Below are 9,408 nucleotides of genomic sequence, written 5' to 3'. Positions count from 1 at the left end.
CTTCATGATGACTCGCTTAATTTAGTCCTAAATTGTAAGTCGCTTTGGACAAAAGCATCTGCTAAATGACTATGTAAATGTTTGAAAATCACAAAATGATCACTAAACTTTTGTCATACAAAATCTGCTTGCATGATTTTTATACATTTTCAGAAATTCTTAATTTTATATTTTAGAAAACTGAATAGGGGCAATAGTCTGGAAATACAAATATATTTCCATAATTTTTTTTTTTTTTTTTTTTTTTTAATTAAAATTATGAGCCAAAGTAATGGCATCATTTCCACCATGCTTAACAGTCTTGTTCCTAAAACACTGTCAAAAGTTAGTTTACTTGTTTGGCGAAGAGCATGCTTGTAATGAAACATTTGATGCTTGAAGAAAATAAAGAAAAGCCAAGGTAAATATCATTATGACAATGATATTTAATTACTCTGTGTTCAGTTAAGCTAAAGTTTTGTCACATTATGCAAAAATGACGAAAATATATTTACTTGTGCATTTATGATACATAACATGTTATCTGTAAAATTAGCCTTACCAAAACAAAGTAATCTGGCTTTTTTTTCCCAAAAATGTTTTACATTGCCATTTCTATGGCCGTGATTTGCATCACAGAATAATATTAAAGACAATGCATATAGTGTAAATTATATGGTGGTAATTTTTGAGACTGAAAGAAAATTCAGAAAATTCTACAAAAATTCTACTGTTAGACATCCTTGGTGGATAATTTTTAAACTCTATTATTAGTGCAAAAATAAGTGTGTTCTACTAAAGTTTTTAAAGGTCCAGTGGGCCAAAAGTGTCCAGCTGAACAAACATACATAAATCATCATCATCCATAATATTACTATATTTCCAGGTGACTATTATTTTGTCTTTAATTGAGAACACATAGTTTATCATATTCTGAATAAGATGCTGAAAAGGCCTGAATCAGGGGCTGGTCCTTGTGCATGTTTTCTTTGATATTGTGATTTAATCAGAATCACAACCCATCCACCTTACTTGCAGTCGAGATGCTTTAGAATCCATGTGCCTTAAATAGACGATTGTGACTGGTGATATTCAACAGCTTTCATTAAATACATTTCAAAGTCCCTTTAAGACAAGTCATACAATGCAGGAATGGAGAAAGATTGAATAACTTTCAATGAAAATAAAATGTGAAAGCAAAATAATCAAGCACTGTGCTTCTTAAGCTCACATCTCTCTTTTTTACACACACACACACACTGCATTTTTCAAGCTGGTCCAAGCTAAAACACTTGCAAGTTCAAAAGTAAAACTACAATCTTATTTCTATGTTCACCTCCTTCCTGTAGGGTCTTCTAAATTTGCTTACTGACACACCAGAGCACACCTGCCTCTTTCTATCATTCACTCATATCTAATTACATGAACATGAGAACAAATACAGTCCTGCAGTGCATACTGCCAAGTCAAGAGACCATTTAGAGTCCATTTAAAGAGATTGATATGACTTATCAACACCAAGTGTTTAAGTGCAACTTAATCAAAAGTGCAACTGTCCCGTTCAGTCTACTTCTCAGTGGAGTGGAGATGAGGAAAGAGAGGTGACACTCATGAAGGACAGTCCGCAGACTCTGACAAACACAAAACGATGGCGGTTTAGCATTTTGGTTCATTACTGACAAAATTATGCACCATACTGTAATTTATTGAGGCTACATTTCCAGGACTTGTTGTCCTGGCAAACTGGCGTTGGTTTAGTCTGTCTGGCTAGCAGGGCTGTGTCTGGGTGGTGTTCTTAGGATATAGTACTGTAACAAAGCAAGCCATAAATTTGCCATATATCTGCAAGCTGTTCATTAGTATATTTAGTCCCACTCTGCACAGACTTTGTCTGGTAATTTAAATGCTAATTCAATAGTAATGGGTTTATCATTGCCTGCTCAAGAAATGGAATTGGTCTTTTACATTTACAAAAGTATGAGAATGTGGACCATGTAAATGTGGAGCACTAGAACGCAGAAGTTCTATGGGTTCGTTTAGAGATTTCAAAATAACAATTTGCGCACATCCAGAAACTTTAGGCAGGTGCACGATCAGATAAAGCACTTCACTAAAAGAATAAACAAAAATCGGCACACTGCCACTGCTGCTCCCAAAAATAAATGTATTAAAATATACAATGTTTCAACTAGAAAGGCCTCCGTCAGGCAAACATCAAGTACACAGCAAGGTACAATTTATATCAGCATGATCTATCACACCTGACCTAATTAATCAACTAAGTACCCAATCATCCAATAAACTAGAGAGAGAAAAGAAATATATAATTGTGGTCAGGATTATTGGCACGCCTGGTAAATATGATCAAATGTGGCTGTAAAAATAAATCTGCATTGTTTATCCTTTTGATCTTGCATTCAAAAAATTTGGGAATGCACATTAAGAAATAAATGCTTTTGTACAAAACACATCGGCCATAATAATTGGCACCCTTTCATTCAATACTTTTTGCAACCTTCTTTTGCCAAGATAACAGATATGAGTCTTCTCTTATAATGCCTGATGAGTTTGGAGAGTAGAGATCAGAGACCATTCCTCCATACAGAATCTCTCCAGATCCTTCAGATTCCCAGATCCATGTTGGTGCTTCTTCTCTTCAGTTCACTCCACTCATTTTCTTTAGGGTTCAGGTCTGGGGACAAGGATGGCCATGGCAGAAGCTTCATTTTGTGCTCAGTCACACATTTTTGTGTTGATTTTGATGTTTGTTTTTGGATCACTGTCCTGATGGAAGATCCAACCACGGCCCTTTATAAGATTTCTAGCACAGGCTGTCAGGTTTTGATTTTTTATCTGTTGGTTATTTGCTAGAATCCATGATATCATGTATCTGAACAAGATGTCCAGGACCTCCAGCAAAAAAAAATAGGCCCACAGCATTAAAGATCCAGCAGTATATGGGGCATTGGGTACTTTTTATCCCAGTTTGCACCAAACCCATCTGTTGTGTTTGCTGCCAAAAAGCTCTTTTTTAGTTTCATCTGACCATAGAATCCGGTCCCTTTTGAAGTTCCAGTCGTGTCTGACAACTGAATATGCTGGAGTTTGTTTTTGGATGAGAGCAGAGGATTTTTCTTGAAACCCTCCCAAACAACATGTGGTGATGTAGGGGTTGTTTGATTATTATTACTTTTTTAGGCTTACCCCAAGACTCAACTAATCTCTGCAATTCTCCATCTGTCATCCTTGGAGAGTATTTGGAAACTCAAACATGCACGTACATATACATAACTATCAGGGAAATAACAATTAACAGAAAATCAAACTATACAAAATAGTCACCAGTACCAATTCTGTCTATACTGGTTGTAGTTTACTTTTCTGTTAATCGTTTTTTTTTCTTCTGATAGTTATGTATATGTATGTATATATGTGTGTGTACCGGTAAATACAGTAGTCAACATTTGAAGTGCATCAAAAAAGTTAATCAAAGTTGTCCTAAGACAAGATCGGGTATTGTTCAAAATTCATGGATAACTTTGATGAATGGTTTTAATCTACTTCAAATGTTGACTACTGTATATATCAAGTCAATAAATTAAAATAAAATAATCAAAATTTGTCCCTTTTTTGTTTTGTTTTGCCTAGTCATTAGAAGGAAGAAAGAATAGTAATATTATATAATATATCTGAATGTAAACAACACTATTATTAATTGGTGCAAGTGCATGTTTTGCATTTTCTCGCAGAGCCCTATCTTACACTTACGCCCCACTGGAACCAGGTGAAAACCTTTGGGTTCATGCTTGTTCCTCCAAATGCACTGGTGACTGTAAATGTTACCGTAACACTTCGACTAAAACATTCCTTGCATAACATCTTAAGAGATTTAGAGTATCGCATACTTGAGCTGTGATGCACACGTTGATGACTTATAATTTTCACATTTCTGCGGGGCTCCAGACAGACTGCTGTCTCTGAGTGAGGCTTGGTGCCATAAACCTCTAACAGCTGCCTTCTGCTCATCACTAATGACCAGAATATTCATAATGGGGAAGATATCTGTGGCATCACTGATTTCAGGAAGCCTAATTATGATTAACATTTGCCCTCCTTCTCACCTGGGACATGTAAGTTGCCATTTAGCTTTTCGTCATTTCCAGAGTCTTACCAGCTTATCAGCAGTCCTAAAAAACGTGAATTTGTCTAGTTGCTACCTTAAATTTCACCCAAAATAATGTCAGATTGATTGAAATATATGTAAACTTTCATTTTAGAAATGTAAAAATACACGTTTTTGTAAAACACAAAATGCATTTTGAGAAGTGGTCGAACCACATGGTGATCCATTAGGTGAGACAGAAAGAAAAAGAGAGGCCATATGCTTATATAATGTCACAGCTTTAATGGCTGTGAATCTCAGGTCCTTATCATTTATTTATTCACTGCTGGATCACATCCACAGGATGCTGCAAGAACCCCACCACATCACAGTAGAGAAGACGACAACATCCCGCAAAGTTGCACAGAGTAGGAATGAAGAAATGATAATGTTTTCATTGACATCAGTACAAAGTCCAGACATGTAATTCATGCATTATAGGGGAAATACTCAGTAGTACCGACATTACTTTATGCTGACTCAAAAGCCCCCTGTTTCCTCTGGGATTTTAGCTCCATTTGTGTGAAAGCTTTTTTTTTTTGTTATAGGTTTTTTAAGAATTCGTTTTAAACATGATGTGGTTGACTTGGAAGACTAAACCCCTTTAGTCTGAGAATTGTGCCATGCAGGAACATTCCTCACTCTCTCTCACACACACACAAACACAAAAGTGCTCTTTTGTACTGAAGTTGATCAAATGTGGACACTGTACCCATGCTAATTTTAAATCCAACGAAATAATTTTTCTTTTGTCTGATTTATTTCACCCTCTGTCCTGTTTGTCTGATAACTTTATAACAATAAATGACCATAATAAAACTGGCATCTAACAGGGGAAAGAACACACTGTTCCTCTTAACTGCTCATGTTTGGCTTTCCACACTCCTCTGAGGATGTGAGTGAGGCAGACACTCTTCAGCGTGGTCTCTGATTGGCAGGCTGAAGGGACACCACTGACCTTCAGGTTTTTAATTGGAACGGCTGTCAGGTGAACACAAAACTTTGGCCAATTGTCGGAGCTCTGTTTAGTAGTCATGACACTTCTTGAGAGTTTGTGGTTAAATAGCAATAGTAAGTTAATATTCTGCTTTGTCATTCTCAATTGACAATTTAATAATTCATATTACATATATTTTAATAATTGTTATATTGTATAATTAGATACAAGTTATGAATTTGACGTTAGAATTATTTAAATCACTGAGTGGAATTACACTATACTGTTCACAGTTTGGGGTTAGTAAGATTTTCCAACGCTATCTCACGACCAATTCGTACGAATTCGTATGAGTGATAAAAAGGTGGCTAATTCGTACGAATTCGTATGACCTCACTCGAACGAATTTGTACAATTTGTCTTAACCCACGTGATGGGTAGGTTTAGGGGCGGGGTCAGGGGTAGTTCATTCATATGAATTCATACGAATTGGGCAATTCGTAAAATATGTACGATTTAGCAAAAATCGTACTAATTCGTACGAGTATCATGGTTTCCACAAAAATATTTACCAGCACAACTGTTTTCATCAGGGTTGGTGTCTGTAGAAATCACACAGCGCAGGATAATTCAACAAGAATCTTTAATATCAAATATGAAACACAGTAAATGAACATAGTATAAAGAACATTTGGCCAACATGTAAATTGTCCAAACACAGTTTATTCACTTGTAGTTTTCACATGCTGTCTAGGGGTGGATTTATCTGAAATAGTTTATAATAGAAAAGCAGAAGGCCCATGAACGGTTGTACAGAAAATGGAGTAAAATAGTGGAATGTTGAAAAAAACTAAGCCAGCCAATCAAATTCAAACAAGTGATTTCAGGCCGCTTTTGCCATCAGACGGTCAGGAAAAGGACTGTGGGCGGTTCGTGGGTGTGTTGTATGAGGCCAAAACTCCTCCTTTCCCCAACCAGCCTGGTATGGTATAAAATGGCTCAATGACTCTTCGTTCTGCATGGCTTTGAAATATTCCACTGAATTATTGCCATTTAATCCATGGATTTCCCTTTACCCTGTCCTTAAACCTTCCTTTAACCCATCTCCACATCTCTCCCATGTTGTCCATAACAGAATACACTCACACTAGTGTGTGTGTGTGTGTGTGATATATTTTTAATATATCAAATTTGTGCTGCACATTTATGATAGATGGTCTTGACAGTTGCATTACAGGGCTCCTGTCTAGTGTCTGAGAGAGAGTGGAGTGAGAGAGGGGGGAGGAGAGGGAGAGATTACATAACTGAAGTCTGCTTTTTATGAGAAGGAGAGGCGTGATGTTCCAGACTGCAGATACTGAGCTCCATCATCAGAAGGACCACTAGTAGTAAGCTTTCAGTCACATCGAGATCTGGCTTTAACAGTTCCAAAAACATGTGAAATGTGTTATTAATGGAGATCCCTTCTCAAACAGAGCTCATTTTCTCTGCAATACCGAGTCACTCCCACACCATTAAACAGAAATCTGATACATTTTCATGGTTTGTATTCAAGAAAATATACGAGCTATATCTTTCAACGCAAGCTATTTCTTGTGAATGTGTGAGACTTCCAATTAATTAGCTGTTAAGAGCTAGAAGAATAACAAAGTGCAGTAAGGTAAAAGTGTTTGCACTACAAAGCAGATAATAATAATAATAATAATAATAATAATAATAATAATAATAATAATAATAATAAAACTTAACAAACTTTAAATATCAAGCAGCATAACAGACTATTGTTGTACAGCTAAAATAAAGAGGCGATAGCCTTGCACATTGGCCAAGCCTGCTCTTAAATTAAAAATATGGCTACAGTTTGAATCATATGTTTGCATTTCCATTACAAGGTGATCGGCTTCTTTTTTGAAAGATAGAATATTCCTTACATTGATTTCCAAGCACGGCTTCTAAGAACAGCTTTAGTGGTGTAGCAACTCACGATTGCTCACTTGGCAGCTGCTAAGTTAACTAGGGTGTTGCTAGGTAGCTAGCTAAATTAGCTAATATTTGGTTAACTAAACAGGAGAAATGCCAAAGACATAAATAACAACTGATGTATTTCTTAAACACATTGTTAACCTAATTCCACAGCGCCACAAAAGGAAAAGACACTAATTGTATCAACAATAACTGCAGCTTGATCATGCCATGGTATAGCGCTGGTAGCCTGGTACAGTTGTAAGTCGCTGCAGACAGCAGGTGCTGGAGTGGTGTGTGTGTGCGTGTGTGTGTGTGTGCAGCCTGCAGAGTTATCTCTCATCTCAACTGCCAGGTAAATTGAAAGTGACACCGGAGAAATTAAGACAATCGACTGCCAGGTGAGGCCAATGGCCTTGTCCACAGCATTTACTCGTGAATCTTGGATGGACTGACTCATATGCGCTCCTCCTCCGCCAAACAGCACACTCTCACAGACATAAACAAACACACACACACACTTACATGTCATGTTGTAAAACTCCAGGTAATAACAAAAGCCATGGCTGTTTTTTGTACAGCTTGTGCCAGAAAAGCGCTCATCTGAGACCTGTCAATGTAATCATCCTACCGCAGCACAGCAATGCAAAAGCTGTGTTTTTTTTCCCCCGGTCCTGCCTAGTTTTTGATTTTTTTTTCTTCTAAATTTAACAGCGACTGGTGACCTAGGAGTCAGCGCTGTCGTGGTGACGCTGATGGATTTATGCAAATGTCAAGGCTGGCTCTGTTCTGTGGCTGTAGCCTTTTGGAAAGCATGTCTCCCGGGAGGAACACTGGGACTTGGAATGAAGTTGTTTCATCTTCAAAGGCTCTCCTGAAAATAAGCAGACACACTAAATCACCTGCTGGCTTTATTTATTTATATAGTGATGTGCAGAACAGGCAAGTACAGAAGTGAGGGCTCACGAGAGAAAGAGAGGAGTCATAAACGGTCATTTTTATGCTCTGTATGTCAACTATAAACTGCATGTTAGCCAAAGCTAACTTTCTTTTTAAGTTAATCTAAACAACATATAGTTCTTAAAACATAGTTTTACAACATTTATTAGTGTTGGTTAATGTTAATATACTATACACTATATATATACCGGTGGTCAGTATGACTATTTTAAGACTAGGCTCATTTTATTCAGCAAGCCAAGGACAGATTAAATTGACAGTAAAGACATGTTACAAAAGATTTCTAATTTATATAAATGCTGTTATTTTGAACTTTCTATTTATTAAAGAATCCTGAAAAAAGTACGATTTCAACAAAAAGCAGCATTAATAAATACATGTTTCTTGAGCAGCAAATCAGCATATTATAATGATTTCTGAAGGATCATGTGACACTGAAGACTGTTGAAATTCAGCTTTGCCATCACAGGAATAAATTACATTTTAAAATATATTCAAATAGAAAAATATATACTTTAAATTCTAATTAGTTTGTTTTACTATATTTTTGTCAAAATATATTTACAGTCTATTATAGTTAAAGATCTTTTAAACAATAGGCCTAGTCTATGTTCTAAATATACTAACATCAACATTTTAACAGTTCAAGTTATACATTAATAATACATTAGATAATGAATTAACAATGAACAATAACATATTTAGAAATCAACATTAGCCTAGATTAATAATTGCTTTTTGAAAATAAGGCATGGACAGCCAAACAATGTGCATAATAGCAGACTGGCTAATGTGAAACAGCTCACTAACTCCATCAGCAGAGAAGAAACCCCTGCCACAGGCCATCGCATGGCACATTCCCAGCAGACTGAGGGCTGATAGGCAGATGCATTATACACGGAGGGGTCAACACTGTACCACACACTAGATAGAGATGTAAGTGTCCTGGTACCGCTAAAACATTCTGTAGCTATTATAAAACTTTAATGGGAAAGACCTTAAAAAGAAATATATTTAGCAAAACAATCATCGTTTTGTAATATCAAAAGTGTGGTACCATCTAACTCCCTCTGCCATAAATATCTGTGTCAGGTGGAATAAGAAACTCAGTTGATAGTCCTCTACATCTTGGTTATGTAATGAACAATTAATTGAAGTCAACCTGTATATACAGTAAGCTCACAATAACTGAAAATAGCCAGCTTTGATGTGAAAGCTATTTTTTCACTCTTTATTTAAAGCGCAGGCTAATGTTGACTGTCGCGTCCAGATATGGCATTACGCAGATTAAAATAACCCTACTCTAACTCCAAAGAGCCTTCTTTCATCAAATCATTCAACCAATCGAACTGCTTAATCTCTCCGAGACACAAAGGAGAAGCTCCTGAAGGTATAAATATATCAGTCA

At 36.4% G+C, this 9,408-nt stretch overlaps 1 long non-coding RNA gene across 1 annotated transcript in view; it reads right to left on the bottom strand.

Moving 5' to 3' along the window:
- Window positions 1–7,459: 7,459 nt before the first annotated feature.
- Window positions 7,460–9,408, bottom strand: part of LOC307170622 — a 44,240-nt gene continuing 42,291 nt past the window's right edge. Inside the window, exon 3 of the long non-coding RNA XR_013823411.1 lies at window positions 7,460–7,914. This is a non-coding gene — a long non-coding RNA (uncharacterized lncRNA). The remainder of the gene's footprint in view (window positions 7,915–9,408) is intronic.

This window comes from Squalius cephalus (assembly GCF_949319135.1).
Source record: "Squalius cephalus genome assembly, chromosome: 14".
In the NCBI taxonomy this organism is placed as follows: Eukaryota; Metazoa; Chordata; class Actinopteri; order Cypriniformes; family Leuciscidae; genus Squalius; species Squalius cephalus.
Note: the sequence above shows the minus strand (reverse complement) of the source record. Positions and strands in the feature narration are given on the sequence as shown.